Source organism: Pseudonaja textilis, chromosome 1, assembly GCF_049901715.1.
Source record: "Pseudonaja textilis isolate UNSWEBS1 chromosome 1, rPseTex1.2, whole genome shotgun sequence".
NCBI classification, from domain to species: Eukaryota; Metazoa; Chordata; class Lepidosauria; order Squamata; family Elapidae; genus Pseudonaja; species Pseudonaja textilis.
In genome coordinates, this window is record NC_141990.1 from 235,026,141 (window position 1) to 235,046,913 (window position 20,773).

The window sequence follows — 20,773 nt, forward strand, 5'->3', positions numbered from 1 at the left end:
TTTTAACAAAGTGATTAGGTTACAATGTAGAAGAATGGGTCTTTCTGTCAATTAGTTTAGCTCTAAAGAGGAAGGTTTAATGATCTGATCTTCTAGAAGTGTTCAAGATTTCACATTCTTTTTTTTCTAGCACCCTATATCTCTTTTTATTGTTTAAGTCTATTAGAATGGACTGACAATTACCAAGAGAGTTATTCAAAATCTAAGGAATTTAGTTGAGTGGTGTTTTCATTTAGTTTCATGAAAAAGAAATGAAAACTCTTTCAAAGAAGAACATTTTGGAAAAGCTTATAGGGAGACTATACTATTTTTTACATTTCTTTAGTATGAGATGTCCAAGTATGAAATCTTTGTTATGTCTATACCCTTACTCACCAGCTTGCCACCCTGTAGTTAATAACTCTCCCCCCCAACGGCTTGAATATTTGTTATTTCTAAAAAGGGAATTCTGCTTCTGAGATAGAAGGAATGGAGATTTTTTTTGCTTCTTCCCCATGAGAAATCTACTTAATTTTTCTATTAGCAAATTCTTTGAAGAATTTTAAAAGGCCATTTCATCAAGTGATGCTCAGGGAAAAGTCAGATGGATTTGTAAGATCTTGGATTCTTCTCTTTAGGCATTTGAGCTTCGTTGGTTTGGAAACGGTTACTTGTTGTGATTTCTGTTTCCTTGGGGAAAACGCCTGTGTCACCCACATGTCAGATCTTGCTCTTTCCAAACACCTGACCTGCAGGATTGAGTGAATAGGCTACGCAGTCTCCTATACCAAATAACAGTTTATTTTCAGCTTATCCCCCAAATGGGCCTTCTCTTGTATTTTGTCATTAGATATATTTTTTTCCTATTAGTATCAGCTCTTTCTCCATCTTTCCTGCTTCAGTCTTCCAGGATCAAGTTCCATTTTAACCTATTATTCTGTTTGAAAGCCATCTTGACAACTCTTTAACATCATATCGCATTTTGTTCTTCAGGGTCTTTTCCTTCCTCTGTCCTATTCCTTTCTTCTCTCTCATTATGCTCCATTCTCATGACAAACAATGGGGTGCTGCAACTGATATGGTTTCATAGGTTATTGTAAAGTCTCACATACTAAACGTCCTATTTTGAGTCAAGAATGGTATTACTTTTTATCACATGACAGTATGGACACAGCATGATCTCACAATAATACAGTGTAAATCTGGCAACTATAGTTTTCCCTTGCTTTTTCATAACTATCACTCAAGAAGTAGACAAACCAATGTTATTCAGTTGCCTTGGCCTATAACTTCTGCAATTCCTAGTTATTGACTTTAATAATTGTGACCAATAGGAACTGATCTAAAATGTTGCCTATTCTGCTACACTGGGATCCTGTTTGATTGGAATATATTAATTATTCTGAAGTTCTAGAAACTATAAAACCTAAACTGTAGTGCTTTATAATATGAGGATAAACGCATGTTGTTATGGTTATTATTTTCAGGGAGCAAAGCAAACTGATCTATATTGATTGAGATTGCCAACCCTTCTAAGCTAACATTTTCTAACTTGAGTGTCAGCAGCTCTCTGGGACAGTGTTTCTCAAGCTCAGCTAATTTATAATGGGTAAACTTCAATTCCTAGAATTCTCCAGCTAGACCCGGGCTGGCTGGGGAATTATGGGAGTTGAAGTCTACAAATTTTAAAGTAACTGAGATGGAGAAACATTAGTTTGGGGGTTTTGACCCATTGCTTCCCAGACATTCCATAGATTGAATCAGATTTTCTGTAGGCAAAGACTGGGCTGGATCCCTAAGCTGTACCTCTTTCCCCAAATCCTGAGTTCGACAAAAATGTCAGTACCTCCTCTGCAGCTTCTGTTCTATTACTGGGAAGTTTTTACTGCCAGTTTTTTTGGTGGGGAGGGAGGAGGTTGGGAAGAAAAAAAAGGAGCCAAACCAGTGTTGAAAGTGGCTAAGCTGCATTGAGGAATACATATCCTTCTCTTGGTACACATTAACATTTAGAGCGAATGTGTTTTTCTGAAGTTTGTGAGGGGGTTGCCCAGTTGCCATTCAGTTGCTTTCTTTGGTTGCTTTCCAGAAAGGTCCATGAGAATCTGTTGCAGAGAAAGCAGAATAGCAAAAGTCAGCCAGGCTGAGTTTACTAAGTAAAGCCTGGTGTTATAATGGTGATTATTTTGGGTACTTCATTTTTCTCTGAAACTTTAGCCATGGGACATAGCTGGAGACAAGACACCAGACTAGATGGACCAGTAGTCTGGTCTCTTATGAAAAATCTGAGCTTCTTTGAAACTGATGAGGGACCTTCCAAACCACAAATTATTTCCAGAAACTGAGGGATAGCTTTGGTAAATGAAAGGGGGAAGGATTGCACATGGCACGATTGCTGCAGAAGGGAAAAATGACTTTGAGGTGAAGTCATTGTGCAGAAAACAAGCTGCTTTCAACCTTCTTTTACCAGAACAGTTTGGATTCAGATCTACTTGAACACACATTCATCAGGACCATTCACTAAAGATGTATATGAAGCACATCGGGGTGGGCTGGGCTGTTGCACTATTTAAAAAAAGGCAACAAATCAAGATATCAGTATCTGAAAATCTCAGATAGGCAAGTGAAATAGAACTTCTATATAAAATTCTCTTTCAGGTAGACCTGAAGACCCTCTTTCAGTTCCAGGTGAAAGAAAGAACATTTCATAGAAAAGAAAATTAAAATGTTGCTTTATCAGTTTTACTGTTCACCAAACTTTGCTTAACTTTTGTGCAATTCTCTCTGGCTCCTTTCTCTGGCCTTCACCTTTGAGCAATATTGATTAGTTGGTACTTGGCTTGGCATTTGATCCCAGTCAGTGTTAGCTCTTTTGATTTGCTAGTCTAACAAATGGCCTATGATAACTTCTCAGAGATTTCAATCTGAAGTCTTTTAGGGCAATGTCTGTTGGATCTCTTGGAATAGGTAAGACGATAATTGAATCTCAAATGTTTTATTTTAAAAGTTTTGTTTAAGTTATGGGCCACCCACTCCTAAATGACTCTGGGCAGCTTACAGCTAATAACCCAAAGTGTTAAAAGAAATGCAATTGATCAGAAGAGCAAAATACAAAACAGATAAAAATAAAATACAGCAGAGCAAAACAAGAAGGAGGTTCCACAATCACCAAGTCCCCAAGCAATAGCCAGAGCTTCAATAATTTCCTGATGGGTTAGGAGCCACACAAATTAAAGTGTGTGTGTGTGTGAGAGAGAGAGAGAGAGAGAGAGAGAGAGAGAGAGTTCTGGGGAACCAGCAGTGGAAATTTTGAGTAGTTCAGAGAACCAGCAAATACCACCTCTGACTGGAGATTTTACAGTATCCTTCCCCTGCTGTGCCCACCAAGCCACGCCCACAGAACTGGTTGTAAAAAAAATTTGAATCCCACCACTGGTATGTGTGTGTATGATGGGGGTAGAGATAGCATTCCAGATGGCAGGAATTACAGCAGAATAAGTGTTCTTCCTGGATCCTGCAAGATGATGTTCTTTGACTGATGGGACACAGATTGCATCCACTCTGCCAAACTGAATTGAACTGGATGGGCAGAGGTAACTGGAAATGAGTGATCCCCTCACATAGCTGGTCCCCATGTCATCAAGGGCTTTCATGGTAACAACCAGTACCTTGCATTGCACCCAGAAACCAATTGGCAACCAGTGCAGCTTCCAAATTATCAGGTTCTTTATTAGAAGTCTTTAGTATTAGAATTGATCATTCCTAAGTATCAAGGATTCATTTTTCTCCTCATAGATTGATTGAGCATCGGTCCAGTAGTGAAAACTATAGTTGGTGAGACCGCACATGCTTTCCCTATCAAAGATCTTAGATTCAGACCCTGAAAAGCAGCGGGCAGCATTGTAGACAATACTGAACTTAGTGGACTGAGTTTAGGGCAGCTTCCTATGATCCTTTGATTTTCTGCTGCTTGCCATATAACCATTAGCTATTACAAATGAGTCATTTCTGTCTTGTTCTCTTCTCTAGAGAATTATGTAAAATGGATTTGTCTGTCACTTCAAGAAAGAATGGCAACATCTAGCTATGATGTCAAAGGATAACTCTGGACATCACAACAATGCCACAAGACATGAAACACTGCTTATGGAAACATAGAAAACTGACCACAGAAAAAGACCTAGTAGTCCATCAAGTTTATCTGAGTTTGTTTTTTGTTTTCTTTTTAATTAATTCATTCATTATTTTTAATTATTATTTTTATATTTTATTTATGTTTTTTTATTTTTGTCAGATGATTTTTATATGTTTATCCCCAACATATTTAAATTCAATTACTGATGATTGATCCACTAAATCTACTGGAAGTTACTTCCAAGCTTTCACTTCTCTTTCTATGAAATAATACTTTCTAATATTACTTTTGAACATCTCTCCTGATAGTTTGATGTTATACCCCCATATTTTGCTTAAATTTGCTTAATAGAACCTTACGTTATTCACGCCCTTAATGTATTTAAAGGTTTCAATGAGTGCAATGATAAGAATGAAATAATAATTTGATTGTGGTTTAATGTGAATATTTATCCACTGGATTTATATTCCTTCCTGTTTTCCAGCTAAGCCACAGCTCATTTTAAGTATGATTTGCTGACTAAGCCAAAATTGTCTGGGTTCACAGATTGCACTCATTCATAATCTGTATTTTGCAAAGAACAAATGAGTGGATCCACAAAATAGGATTAACTGAAATGAAACAACTGCTAATGTTTTGTGTTTAATTAAGTTTGGGTAGGGGGAAGAAGTCCTCTTTTCTCCCCAGGGTAAATATATTAGGAAGGAGGACAATCAACTTTTATTATTTGGCTTAAACTCATTAGGTGCTCCATGATTCACATCACCTTTATCAACAGAAGTTAAATATTTTTGCTTGTATCAATTCTTGGCTTCTGACTAAGCAATGTATTCCTACACACACACAGAGAGAGAGAGAGAGAGAGAGGGAGGGAGGGAGAGAGACGGGGGGAGGAAGGGAGGGAGAGGGAGAGGGAGAGAGAGAGAGAGAGAGAGAGAGGGTGGTATTCAAAGAGTACAGAAATTGAACAGTCTCAAAAACATGGAACTTCAACTTTACATCTGAGCTTTACATAACTGAAACTTCTTGAACTCCTATACCATCATTTGGAAGCTGCTGCCAACATGAAATATGTAGAGACTGGATATGTTGTAAAATCCATATTTTAAGATCACAGCTTTAATTTTATTAATGAACCTCAAAAAGAAACAGATGAGGAAAATGGCCTTTTTCATTAAAAAATGTGTTGCAGCTGCTTCAGTGCAGGCATTTGTGTGTGTGTGTGTGTGTGCATGCACATTGGCTAATGCTTATTGACTTCAAAGAAAGACAAGCCTTTAAAAATGAAATTTGAAGCTCAAACCTATCAGTCAGATGCTTGAACCATGGACTAAGAAGACATAAGACTTTATACCAATGGAAATATGTTTTTCCCACCAGGGTCTTTTATTTTTCATATAAATTCTATGCCCTTGTGTTACTTTATTTAAATATAGATTAAACAATGTTCTTTCTCTCTCTCTCTCTCTCCCACTCCCTCCTTCCTTTCCTCCCTCCCTCTTTCTCTTTGTGTGTGTATGTGTGTGTCAACATACATATTCTCTAAATAATACATTATTCAGAGCTTTTGTGGCTAAATTTATGGTTATGTTAAACTGTAGTTCTTTTGAATAAGCAATAGTAAGCGGGTTGCTAATTCACACTAAACCCTGAGTTTTTAAAAGCTAGTTTTCATATTGTCTTATGTCACAATCAGTGGCCTGTAGTCCACAATAAAATAGAATAGAATTCCTTATGGGCCAAGTGTGATTGGACACACAAGGAATTTGTCTTGGTACAAATGCTCTCATTGTACATAAAAGAAAAGATACATTCATCAAGAGTCAAGAATCATAAGGTACAACACTTAATAATAGTCATAGGGAATGAGAAGCAATCAAATCATACTAGGAAACAGTCAATATAAATTGTAAGGATACAAGTGACAAAGTTACAGTCATACAGTCACAAGTGGGAGGGGATGGGTGATAAGGTATAATGAGAAGATTAATAGTAATAGTAGTGCAGACTTTGTAAATAGTTGGACAATGTTGAGGGAATTATTTGTTTAAGCAGAGTAATTGCATTTGGGGAAAAACTGTCCTTGTGTCTAGTTGTTCGGTTGTGCCTTGCCCTATAGCATCATTTTGAGGGTAGGAGTTGAAACACTTTATGTCTAGGATGTGAGGGGTCTGTAAATATTTTCACAGCTGTCTTTTTGACTCGTGAAGTATACAGGTCTCCCATGGAAGGCAGGTTGGTAATAATTGTTTTTTCTGCAGTCCTAATTATCCTCTGAAGTCTGTGTCTGTCTTGTTGGGTTCCAGAACCAAACCAGATAGTTATAGAGGTGCAGATGATAGACTCAATAATTCCTCTGTCGAACTATATCAGCAGCTCCTTGGGCAGTTTGAGCTTTCTGAGTTGGCACAGAAAGAACATTTTTTGTTGTGCTTTTTTGATGACGTTTTTGATGTTTCATGTCCATTTTAGTCTTGTGATATGATAGAACCTAGAAATTTGAAGGTCTTTGCTGTTGATACTGTGTTGTCTAGTGTTGTAAGAGGTGGTAGTATGGGAGGGTTTTTCCTGAAATTTACCACCATTTCTACAGTTTTGAGTGTGTTCAATTCCAGATTGTTCTGGTTACACCATGAGGCAAGTTGTACAACCTCCTGTCTGTATGCGGATTCATCATTGTCATGAATGAGACCAATCACTGTTGTATCATCTGCAAACTTCAGTATTTTAACAGATGGATCATTTGAGATGTAGTCATTGGTATTTAGGGAGAAGAGAAGTGGAGAAAGCACACAGCCTTGGGTGGGGGGGCTGTACTAATTGTACAGGTATCAGGTGTGATTCTGCCTAGCTTCACCTGCTGCTTCCTGTCTGTTAAGAAGCTTATGATCCACCTACAAGTGTATTCAGGTACCGCTAGCTGGTTTAGTTTAGTTAGAAGAATGTCTGGAATGATGGTATTGAATGCTGAACTGAAGTCTACAAAGAGGACCCTAGGTATTTGGAGATTCAAGGTGTTGTAGGCTGTAGTGCAGAGCCATATTAAAGCATCTGTGGACCTATTTGCTCAGTATGTAAACTGCATGGGATCAGCAGATCTGTGATGGTTTTTAGGTGGGACAGCACTAACGTTTCAAGTTCTGGATTCATATAAAGCACCATCCAAAACCTTAACTGTGATATGTGAAATTGATCTTTCAGAATCTGGTTATATTTTCAAGTTGTTTAATACTGAACTGGTTAAGCATTTATTCTATGGAAACAAAAATAAACTCTTTATGACATATTCATTTAATTTATGTATGTATCTGTCTGGTTGCTTAGGACATTTCAACCATTCAGATTTCAGTGGTCATATCTGACATTTAATAAAAACAGCAACGATATTTTTATTGTTATTCTGCTTGTAACCTTACCAGGAGTGAGAGGACCTTGCAACATTAATCCAGCCCCTCATCACTACACACTTGGTCTACTGCAATGAGTTCTACATGGGATCGCCTTGGGAGATTATTGTCAACATTCTGCTTTTGTTCTCCTTAACTTAGAACAGATACACTTGTGGGAACAGCTTTTCTACCCAACTTTGGCTCAGCCAATTTGAATTTCCTGGAAGAACCTGGTCACAACCCTTCACTTTCATGAAATAACTGATCTGGAGGCTCCTATGTGTGCTTTTTTTTGTGGGTCAGCATTTACTCTGGAATAGCCTCCTCCATTCAATTTGCCCCCATTCTATTGAGTTTCCTAATGATATTAAAAATGATTTGTTTCAGCTATGTTTTGGGAAGATAAGCTAATGCCATTAGATTGATTATTGTGTGATTATTAGCATTTGATTCTTGGTTTTATATATATTTTTTACCAATAATTTTACATGTATACAGTGGTACAGAGGAATTATGGAGAGTCTTTTTGACTGCAGTGGAATACAGATACAGATTTAATTACTTAATTTTCAGTAAATCCTATATGACTTAGTGGAATTACTCAATTATGTAATTGAGCATCAACTAGTAAGGACTGGCATCATCACAGATAATTTTTTTCCTGGCTATTTCACAGAATAGCTGCAGTTCAGTGTCACTTTAGATGAAAATCAATGAAGTATTGTAGCTAGAATAGCAGATTCCTTAGACAAAACATTGTATCATTATAGAAGTTTTGTATATTTTAATTTTGCCTCCCTCTTTTGGTATATTATATTAAAACATAGTGAAGATGTAAAACAAAATATTTAGGAGAAGACTTTTAGATCATATAAAAAGACAATCATGGAATCTTTTTTCTTCTTCTAAGTTACAGCCTTTATGGAAATTATTAAGGAAAATGAAGAACATCAATGTGAGTCAGTTTTTGACAAACTATAAAAATGTTTTGGTTCTGGTTTAATGGTTTTTTAATATGAGATTGATTTCTCTGCATACTTTAATTATTGTGCTGCTGCTAATTTGCATTGTTTTTCAGAACTGTTGGGTATATGGATACACCAACTAGGTTTGGGTGAATAAATATATAAACCTAGGTTTAAGTGTTTGTAGCTTTAAGCACCAAACTGCAATGTAATTAGATAATTAAGGGTGCGGTTGCAAGCAGCAATAAAGGGCAGTGAGAGTAACGTAACACTCCCTGGTCTCTCCCTGGTCTGGTCTCTCTGCTATCTGCTGCCTGCTGTTTACTCCTGTATGAGACGTCTGCTTGTTGGCTACTGTGCTGGATACCGTTTCTGCTGAACAAAAGGACTGTTTACTTGGTGAGCTGATATCCTGTGCATACTCAGCGTTGTCTTCGAGAGAAAGGTATCGTGAGGAGAAGATATTTCAACAAGCAGATAAAGACATTGTACTGACTAGTTAATGGACTAGGTTACTGGATGGATATATTGGATAATGACATATGGACTGATTGACACTGCTTAAACTCTGTGTGAATTAAATAACTATTTAAAACTACAAACAGTGTTTTTGTCTCCAGTGTGTGTATACTCTTGGGCTCAGCCTCTCTCTCATTTGGCTGCCAGGTTTGACTGCTGCTGCACATTCTGCTTGGGGGTTTGTCCCCAAACACTAACATTGGTTATGGGCCCAGCAGTGCGCACAGTCTAACTAACCAGGTTATAGCAGTGAGAGTTTTGGGGTGAGTTGCACACTACTGTAAAAACAAACTGTTTGTTGAATAGTTATTTATCTGAGGAGCAATGGCACAAGTAAATTTGCCAAGTCTGTCCATGATATCCAGACTAGATGGAACAAACTATGTTTCATGGTCAATAAAATGTAGTTTACTTCTACGAAGAGAAGGTTTGTGGGACATAATAACAAACCCAGCAGATGTATCTAACTTAGATCCTAATGTTGAAGAGGATGCCAAAAAGATACAAGACTATGAACGAAAGAATGAGCAGGCTTTATGCATCATAGGACTGACTCTCTCAGACCAGCAACTCATCCATATCCGTGGAGAGGAAAATGCTGCAAACTGCTGGGAGAATCTCAAGAAGATTTATGTTCGAGACAGTGTAGGAGCTCATATCAATCTTACACGGAAGCTGTTTAGAACACATCTTGAGAAGAATGGAGACATGTTAACTCATTTAAACTGTATGAAGAGCATTTTTCAGGAATTACAAGAAAAAGAGCTTATATTTAATGAGTTGCAACAAGTATACATCATACTGTCTTCTTTGGATCGAAGCTATGATGATTATGTGACTGCTTTAGAGGTATTGCCAAAAGACAGTTTATCAGTAACTGAGATTACCGGCAGGCTATTAGAAGAAGCCAGAAGAAGATGTGAACGTGACCAGCTGAGAGAAGATAAACCTAAGAAAGAGGAGAAATTATCTTCAAAGCTTGAAAGAAACCAACTTATTAGAGTAAAGCACCCCGAAGAAGAGAATTTATCTTCGACGGCATACACAATTAAAAAGTGTTTTAATTGTGGAGGCAGAGGACATTTGGCAAGATTCTGCAGAAAAGGAAAAAGCCAGAATGTAAAGAAGCCAAAGAAATCCTTTGAACTAGCCACGTTTAGCAACTGTGATGTGAAGAATGATTTATGGGTGGTGGACAGTGGTGCATCCCACTGCATCATGAAAGATAAGACAAACTTTATAAAAATGTCTACAAGCTCTCAACATATATCACTCGCGAATGGCTGGCACCTCAAGGCCAAGGGTGAAGGTATTGCATATTGTCCATGTTTAAACCAGAATATAAAAATGTTGTATGTACCACAGTTAAAGATGAACTTACTTTCTGTAAGAGTATTAGATAAACTAGGTTATGTAATTACATTTAAGAATAATAATTGCATAATTGAAAAAGATAACAAAAGGATAACTGCAGCTTTAAATGGAGCATTGTATGTTTTACATGATAGTAAGAAAGGGGAGGCACAGACTGTATTTAACAATACAAAGCCTCATAATGAATGTATCCATTTATTGCATAGGCGTTTGGGGCATGTAAATTTTAAAATGCTAAAACGTACAGTAGAGTTATCTGAAGGAATAAGGTTAAAACCCTGTGATAAATATTTGCGTTGTAATGTCTGCTGTGAAGATAAGAGTAAAATATTGCCTGCAAATAGGCTAAATGGTTTCAAAACTAAAGAACCTTTAGAAGTTGTATTTGCAGACATTATAGGTCCAAAGAAACCCAGTATGGGGGGTGCTCGATATATACTGAGCATTATGGACCATTACTCTAGATATGGGTTTTGCTACCTAATGAAAAGCAAAACTGAAACATATCAACATTTCTTCAACTGGTTAAAGTTTGCAGAAAGAAAAACTAAACGGCAACTGATAACCTTGGTGACAGATAATGGTACGGAATTTGTTAATAACAAATTCCAGAATAGATTAAAGGTAGCTGGAATAGAGCACAAGAAATCTGCACCATACAGACCACAACACAATGCATTTATTGAGAGAAGAGGCCAAACACTACAGGCAATGGTTAGAACAATGTTAACTGATTCTGGATTACCTGATTCTTTGTGGGGGGAGGCTACAATGTGTGCTAATAACTTATTGAACAACGTTGTTAACTCAACTACTGGTGAAATACCATTCACCATGTGGCATGGCAGGAAGCCTGATTTGAGTTACCTGCACACATTTGGTGCACCAGCATGGGTGCATATCCCTACACAACTCAGGCGTAAAGGGCAACACAGAGCTAAACAATTTTTCTTCGTTGGTTACCAAGCAAACCATAGGGCATATAGATTTTGGGAGAAAGGCACATCTAAGGTGTTATGTAGTGCTAATGCCCAATTTCTAGAGCACGTAGGATGGGATAAGTTAGAACAGGATAACAATAAAGAAGTGATTATTGAATCCTATAGAAATCCCATTAATTATCCCTGTAACTTTAAGAATAAAGTAAAGAGGGAAATACAGGAAGAAATTGTGCCCATAGAAGAAGAAATAGAACCAATAGCTGAGCAAGCTGAGGAACATGAACAGGTAGTAATTCAAAAAAGTCCTCAAACAAGCCCTGTAATTCCCAGAAGAACTACACGAATATCTAGACCGCCTGATAGATACCAGGCTAACACAGTGTGCCAGGTTAATAAAGTTCCATATACTGTGGATGAAATTAAAAAGTATCCTTCTAAAGATAAGGAAAGTTGGTATGCAGCAATGAATAAGGAATTGAAATCCTTGAAGGATATGAAAGTATATGAAAATGCGAGATTACCTGTAGATATAAAACCCATTGGCTGCAAATGGATTTTTAAGATAAAAACTGATAAGGATGGAAATATAATCCATAAGGCAAGATTAGTAGCCCAAGGTTTTAGACAAAGTGCCAATGACTATGATGAGATATTTGCACCTAGTCTTAAGGCAGCAACATTAAGGGCAGCTTTAGTGTGGGCAGCAAGCAAGAAATATATAGTTAACCATTTAGATGTGGAAACTGCTTACTTGCATGTTCCACTAAGACATACTGTATATATGAAAAAGCCTATTGGAATCAAAGGTGAAAATAATAATGATTGTTGGTTGTTAAAAAAGAGCCTCTATGGTCTTAAACAATCTGGCTATGAATGGAACCAGTATATTGTAAAGGAACTAAACAATATAGGTTTTAAAGCTGGTTTAGCCGATCCATGTCTATTTAAAAGGGAGACAAATGGGAAAATATCATTATTATTATTATTTATAGATGATATTGCATTGATTACTGAGACTAATGATGAAGCAAATAAAATAATAGCATCATTAGCTAGGAAAATAAAAATCAAGCAATTAGGGGAGATAAAGAAATATCTAGGTTTGGGAGATGGGAGGAGCCGGCGCCGTGGCGATATGGTCTGCAATCGAGCTCCTCGATTGCAGCCGATATCTCCGTTACCGGCCGGTCCAACGGACCTACGCTGTCCCGTAGGGGCAGCCACCGTGAAGAGCGTACCCTGAGGACTCCGGGGATACCGCAAAATCCCTGGAGAGCCCGGGTGAAGCTCTTCTTGCCAGCGGCGGAGAGGCAGCCCCCATGCTGCTGAAGCCGGGGTGGCTCCAGAAGGAAAGAGTTTGAGAAAGAGTTTGTCAGTTGGGTGAGAACCTTTTTTTTATTTAATTTTTTGAGCTTTGAAAGTTTACTCTGACTATTTGAAGAAACCTGTGTGATTTTTTTTTTTTTTTTGACAAAACTGACTAAGCGGCGTTTTTTTTAGGAAACGTCAAAGAGAGAATCCATTTTTTTTCTTTTCTTTGCTTCCGGACTTTATTGTTATTTATTGGATAACTGGACTGTTTTGTTTTTTTTTTTTTTCATACTTATATGTTTTATTCCTCTTCTGGATTTTTCATTTTTAGGCTAGAGGCTCCTTTTGATTTTGTTTTTGCTTTTGTGTATTCCACGTCGGCTTTCCCTTGTTTATTATGCTCTTCAGAGAGGAGGGGGGAAAGTGAGAACTAAGAAATATCTAGGTTTGAATATACTGAAAACACAGAAAGGTTTTAAGATATCTCAGGAAGATAAGATATCTAAATTGCTAATAGAGTATAAGATGGAACTTTGTAAGCCTGCAAAGACTCCAATGAGTCAGGATATTTGCAAAATGGATGCTCAAAGTCCCAAGTTTGATAAGGCAATATAGCAATCTTTGATTGGTAGCTTATCATACATTAGCAATTGGTCAAGGCCAGATATAGCTTATAGTATTAATCAGCTGGCACGACATAATAATGATCCGCTTCAATGTCATTGGAATGCATTGAAGAGAATTTTAAGATATCTTAAAGGAACATTACACCATGCACTGTATCTAGAACCAAAAGGTGATCTCATATTGAGTGCTTATGCAGATGCTAGTTTTGCATCAGAAAGAGACACAAGAAAATCGACTTCAGGAACAGCCATAATGCTGGGTAAGACATTAATAGGTTGGAAGTCAATAAGACAACAGCATATAAGTTTGTCTACTATGGAGGCAGAATTCTCCTGTTTATCGCTATTATGTACTGAATTAATTATGTATAAACAAATGATGAATGATATGGGCATAACTGTAAATTATTCTATAATTGTACATGAAGATAATCAGGCAGCAATTCAAATGGCCACAAATATTGCAGTAAAAACTAGGAGCAAGCATACAGATTTAAGGTACCTAAACGTTAGACAATCTGTACAAAGTAAAATGATACAGCTGGAGTACTGCATGTCGGAGGACAATATAGCTGATAATTTTACTAAAGCCCAAGGTGCCATTAAGCACCTAGAGAGTTGTGAAAAATATGGGTTTAAATTGTAAGGGTATTATATATTTATATCACCCAAAAGGGGAGAATGTTGGGTATATGGATACACCAACTAGGTTTGGGTGAATAAATATATAAACCTAGGTTTAAGTGTTTGTAGCTTTAAGCACCAAACTGCAATGTAATTAGATAATTAAGGGTGCGGTTGCAAGCAGCAATAAAGGGCAGTGAGAGTAACGTAACACTCCCTGGTCTCTCCCTGGTCTGGTCTCTCTGCTATCTGCTGCCTGCTGTTTACTCCTGTATGAGACGTCTGCTTGTTGGCTACTGTGCTGGATACCGTTTCTGCTGAACAAAAGGACTGTTTACTTGGTGAGCTGATATCCTGTGCATACTCAGCGTTGTCTTCGAGAGAAAGGTATCGTGAGGAGAAGATATTTCAACAAGCAGATAAAGACATTGTACTGACTAGTTAATGGACTAGGTTACTGGATGGATATATTGGATAATGACATATGGACTGATTGACACTGCTTAAACTCTGTGTGAATTAAATAACTATTTAAAACTACAAACAGTGTTTTTGTCTCCAGTGTGTGTATACTCTTGGGCTCAGCCTCTCTCTCATTTGGCTGCCAGGTTTGACTGCTGCTGCACATTCTGCTTGGGGGTTTGTCCCCAAACACTAACAAGAACAATCCTATCACTGTCTATTCAGGCATAAATCACAGTTTATATTGAAGCTTGATCCAAGTGACAAGGTACAGAATTGCAGCTATCATATTTTTTCTTCTTCTTTTATACACCAACATAGGAGCTCTGCTTAATATAAAAAAGAGCTCAAATATTTCAGTGCATTTCATCATGCATTCTTCTCTCCTTTGCTTCACTCTTTGCTGATATAAATTTGTGGGAGTGGGTGATATATTAATATATTATCACATTTACCATTTCCTAAAATGATGCAAGATACCAGGAAGTAGCACATTCAGGTATTCCGCATATGATTTTCTTTCAGTCAAAACAGTAAAATGCTTTTTCAGTGGCTGCAAAAGTAAATCTCTAAAGCCACTGTTCATCAATTGGTTTGGAGATTTTCTTAAAGCTATTTCTACAAGACTTAAGTCATGTAATATTTAGTACATATTAAGAGAATAGTTTCCTTCCCTCCTCCTCCTCCCTCTGTCAGTGACCCTCAGCCTGACACCACGGACTTAGACATACTAGCTAATGCCATATTGTTTCAATTACATAGACCAAAGGATATTGGTAAGTATTGCAATAATAAGTAAATGTTAAATGACTGTATGCAGAAACGTATGTTACATGGGTTCAAAAATGGAAGAAGCTGGGTGGAAAGAAGGAAAATGATTCTTTCAAGATAAGAAATTCATCTGGGAATTGTTTAGATTCAGGCAATTAATGATTGAATCATCTTCTGTTCAGATTTTTCTTCAGGTTGACCAGTGATGGGATTCAAATTTTTTTGCTACCGGTTCTGTGGGCATGGCTTGGTGGGCGTGGCAGGGAAAGGATACCGTAAAATCTCCAGTCAGAGGTGGTATTTGCCAGTTCTCCAAACTATTCAAAATTTCCACTACCAGTTCTCCAGAACTGGTCAGAACCTGCTGAATACCACCTCTGAGGTTGACCACTGAAGAAAAAAAAATCATATTTTCCTAGGATCTAACTAAGTGTTTTTTGTGGATATTTCTCTGTTCTTCTCTTCCTGGCTTGAATTTAGGACCACCCTTGGCCTCATATTTTTCACAAAGAGTTCAGAACTCTCTGTAGAAGCTTAGAAAGGCAGAGAATGGATGGTTTTCAGTTTCACCAGGAGTTCAAACTCTTAGGTTAAACTGCTGTTTTATGAGGATCTCTTTATCTCAAAATATCCTGGCATTACTTATGGAACTAACATTAAAATGAAAATTATGAAACAGATTGATGTTGTTGCCTCTTCAAAATCTGGCCAAAGACCTCTTTAAGTCCATCATGATCCATCTTTATCCCTATCTATTAGAAGCATTTGTTTGATTGATTGATTTGAACCCTAAGGAAAGCATATGTTTGTTTGATTGATTGATTGAACCCTAAGGTGGGGAGGATAGAGAGTGATGGTCATGAAAGAGCCTTTTCTTGTGACCACAATTTCCACTCCAGGATAGATGGAGTGCAAATACCTTTGTGTTAAATTGGGAAAGAGAGAGAAGTTAGGGATCCTTATGTAGTAGCACTGGGTACAACATGATTCTTTTCTGAGCTGAAGTTAAGTAGTGGAGTTTCCCAGGTGCCTTGTTCTGGGTAACTTCAAACTCTATTTCTTGGGGTCATGTTTAGCAAGCGCTTCTATGACAACCATTGATTATCCCATGTAATATTTTGTCTGATGCACATAACTGTATGGCTTATAAGCCTTATTTTGTGATTGGGTGTTTTGTGGGAGTAGGTAGTATATGAAATATGTATGGAAATAATTTAGGCCTTTGGATCATTTCCTGGTCAGATGCATCTATTGGCTACCTAAGACCAGGCATCATCCAATGGATCCAGATGATTTCTAAAAGGTATTTGAGCACTTCTCAAACATCTATTGAACAATTCAATTAAGGATCTGGTAAATGCCTGGAACAGGAAAGCAGCTAAGCCTCTTGATGTGATTACTGTTGAGCCACCTCTTCGATTTAGCCATTTCCAGGGAAGTCTCAGGGGTAACACTGGTTCACTGAGGACCTCCAATAGATGAAATGATAGAAGAGATGTCTGGAATACTGCTAGATGAAGATGAGAAGTTATTCTGAGTTACAGTATGGATAACCTCATATCTAAATCTACACTATGACAATAAGAAAGCTGTAGTTTGCTCACTTTTCTATTCTTTGTGCAATGGCTTTGTTATCCATTCCTTGTTGTTCTGTCATCACTATACATTACTTTGTGTGCAGTTTGATGCAGCTAAAGCCACCCATCCTCCAATAAAACAGACCATGTAAGTAGATCTGGATGCTTTATTAAAGGAACAGGATGGGAGAAACTGGGAAAAATAAAAATACATATAATTTGAAATAATAAATAATACAAAATAATACAAAATAAGCAGTGTTGAGTTGCTGATGAACATAACAATTAACAAATGCTGATAAATCTAAATGTCACCAGTGATACTGTGCATATGGGATGTGGATTTTTGTCCTCAGTTGTTCAACTATCACCAACATTTTTAACGGAGTCTCAGGCTAAGATAAAAGAGTCAGGGTTCACAGGTGATGTTTTTCAATTGGTCCTGTTTTATAGACTACCTTTGCTCCAAAACCCCTCTCAGATCTTAATTTGTTTCATTGTATGTGTTGGTATATGTAGTCCAGGGAGGGATAAATGAAGAATACCTGCAACTGTCCAGCTAAAGCAAACAGGAACATATATTAGGCAGCAGTGATTATAGGAAGAAGCTACGGTAATCACTTTGGTGACAGTTGCAATGGCACCATTTCATACTGTGTGAGAGATGGTAATGGTAAACTGTTCTTAAATTTTGTCAGGAAAAATCATATGGATTGGCAATATATTATTATTGATGTCATAGTGCCAGATGATGGACCCTTCACTTTGGATGGCACTCAACATGCTATTTAGGAAGAATTGAGGATCTTTGAGAGTACTAATGAAGTTTGTGATATGGCTTGATTAAAGATTTCAGGATGTTGCTATACAGGAAAAGAAAACTTGAAGCTGAAAAGAATCAGAGTGAGAACATGGAATGTAAGCATGAAGATAGGAAAGCTCAAAACAGTTTCAGTTTTACCATGTAGTTAAACTGGATCAACTACATGGTAATGAATTAGGTATCCATGAATTGAAATAGACTAACATTGAACACTTTTGGTCAGAATATTGTACTTTTTTGAATTAAAGATAGAAAAATCCAAAGGAGGAACAATGCTTTCAAGGTCAGGAAAAATTAGTAAAGACAGTACATAGGTACAGTATAATACAATACAATATAACCAGTGAGCAAATTATACTTCACAAACCTTTAATATAATGTTTATGCTCCAAACATCCAAGCAGAAGAGGAAGTTGATGCATTTTATAGTCAAATTTAATCTGAAATTGATAGACTATACAAGTAAGATGTCCTGCTTGTGGTTGGAAACCACAATGGTCTCATTGGAATGTCAATGTTGGAAATAGTAAGATATAAATGCAAAATGGACTGTATCCATGATCATGTCATACTAACTAGGATAGAAATCTCATTCTATTGGAGTGCAACAATTAACGTGTTAGATGAAATCTGGAGAGACCTAATTTCTGATCTATCCTTAATTATGAAAGTGTTACTAGATATTTTGGGAGGCTCCTGAAAATAATTGCTTCTCTGGTTTTCAGCTTTTCTCAATCTAGTTTAAAATGCATTGGTGAGATAAAAATCTAATGGATAAATTAGTATAAGCACAAACATCATGCAGAAATTAAGAACTTCTCAAAAGAAACAGTTACTTTTCTCAATTGGCAAGGTGTTGTTTAGCCACACACATTTTGACAATTACATGAGAGTCAGTGTAAGCCACATGAAAGACACAAATGGAAGTGATTATCATTTCTAAGCACATGCATGGCAGTACTAATAGAATCACATAAAATGCAAGGGGAAAAAACATAGCCTGGCAGTACCTTTGTCGGGAACAATTAAAGAAAAAATACAAAGGAGTGTCAAAGTTTTGACTTCTTTATCACTCTTCATTAGGCCAGATGCTACAAAGAATATGCTTATAAAAAAACAAGAAAATCCACAAATTAAATCAGATCTTTCAACTCTACTGATTCACAAGGTATAACTGGTATAACTAGGTTTGAAATTCACTTTATTCAAATTGACTGTCTTATATCCAAATCTGTGCCCAAATAGAGTTCCAGATATAAGGAAAAGTACAAGAGCATCAATATGCTGATTACTGGAACATGAATTATGCAACTTTGGGATTTATTTATTTTTATTTATTTATTTTGATTTGTCAATCGCTTACAAGATAATAGGTATAAGTATATACATAGTTATGAATACATGAAATGGGTACATATAAGAAAAATAAAAGAAACAATAGGACAGGGATGGTAGGCACATTGGTGCGCTTATGCATGCCCCCTACAGACCTCTTAGGAAAGGGGTGAGATCAATAGCAGACAGTCTAAGGTTAAAGTTTTTGGGGTTTGGGGAAAAAAAACCACAGAGTCAGGTAGAGTATTCCAGACATTGACCACTCTGTTGCTGAAGTCGTATTTCCTGCAATCAAGTTTGGTGTGGTTAACCTTGAGTTTGTATCTATTGTGTGGTCTTGTGTTGTTATAGTTGAAGCTGAAGTATTCATTGATAGGTAAGTCATTGCAATGTATGATTTTATATACTATACTTAGATCAGACCGAAGACAGCGTAATTCAAGGTTTTCTAGGTCTAGAATTTCAAGTCTGGTGGCATAAGGTATTCTACAACAAGTAGAGGAGTGGAGAACTCTTCTTGTGAAATATTTCTGGATTTTCTCAACTGTGCTAATATCAGATACGTAATGTGGGTTCCAGACTGATGAGCTGTATTCGAGTATTGGTCTAGCAAATGTTTTGTATGCTCTAGTTAGTAGTGTGATATTACCAGAGAAAAAGCTATGTAGGATTAGGTTAACAACTCTTATTGCCTTTTTGGCTATGTAGTTACAGTGGGCTCTAGCACTTAGGTCATTAGAGATGAGTATTCCAAGATCCTTGACAGAGTTCGGATCATCAACAAGGTCTTGACTATTCAGCTTGTATTTTATTTTCTGATATTTTTTTGCCAATATGTAAGACAGCATTTATTTGTTGAGATTTGAAGTTGCCATTTGTTTGACCATTCTGATACATAGTCAAGATCTTTTTGAAGGGTAGCAGTATTGTCTGTGATATTGAACAGCTTTACATCATCTGCGAAGAGATTTAACCATTTGCCATGTTATCACTATCTTGATAGGATTATTGCTGCAGATTCTAATAATGCTCAATTTTTTCTTACTCCAGCCTTTGTGATAGGTTATAAATATAAGCAAACAATCAAAATAAACAAAAGGTAGGGGGGATTCCTATCATTCTCCTAATACTATTGATAGCAAATCTCTAGTTGTACTCTGACCTACCATTTGGAAATCATTGCAACAAAGTTAATTGTACATATATGTAAGAATACACATTCTTGAGTTCTGTACTATAGCTTGTAAGTACAGCACAACAGAGTTTTATTTGTAATTCATAATAAATACAAACATGTATTAAAATCCATGGTGTGTACAGCAATAGAATTTTGCCATTGTCTTTGTAAAGTTCTATATCATGGCCTGAACAAATAGAACTTTTAAAATATTTATCTTTAGCCACTCTTCACTGAACAGTTGGTTCCTTTCTCCTTGCCATGTTTTTAGTTTTAATCAAGGACAGATTCTTGTGAAAATAAGGGGTTTGTTGTTTTATTAATTTCCAAGAACTGACTTGATTTGGCTGCCCCCTGAGGACTGCCAGAGAGCAATTTAAATACAGAGGTGGGTGGCCTTTTTTTCTTTTTTCCTATTGGGTTTAACAATTTTAGCACATATAAAGTAAAGCATTGTTCATTTTCTAATATAGAATGGATTATCCATTTATATTAAGAGCTTTGCTCTTAAAGGTTCATTATTCTAGTAGTGCAAATATATGGGCTAATATACAAGAGATACCACAAGCACATCTACAGCAGTTTCCAAATGTTGTTGCAGCACACATTTTGTTGTGCAGTTTCCAATAAAATGCATTGGGTTTTGGAAAGATCACCCCATTTATACGAGAGAGGCACAAGCGACAATTAAGTAATAATGCAATTTTTCAAGTTCCCATGATTACAAGAAAGCTCAGCCATTCTTCTTTAAATCATACATACAGTAGG

The 20,773-nt window shown here is 36.8% G+C and overlaps 1 long non-coding RNA gene across 1 annotated transcript in view; it reads left to right on the plus strand.

Annotated features, from left to right (window-relative positions):
* Positions 1-6,189: 6,189 nt before the first annotated feature.
* The window catches only part of LOC148128100 (uncharacterized), a 129,739-nt gene continuing 115,155 nt past the window's right edge, over positions 6,190-20,773 (plus strand). The window contains exon 1 of the long non-coding RNA XR_015740888.1: positions 6,190-6,346. This is a non-coding gene — a long non-coding RNA (uncharacterized LOC148128100). The remainder of the gene's footprint in view (positions 6,347-20,773) is intronic.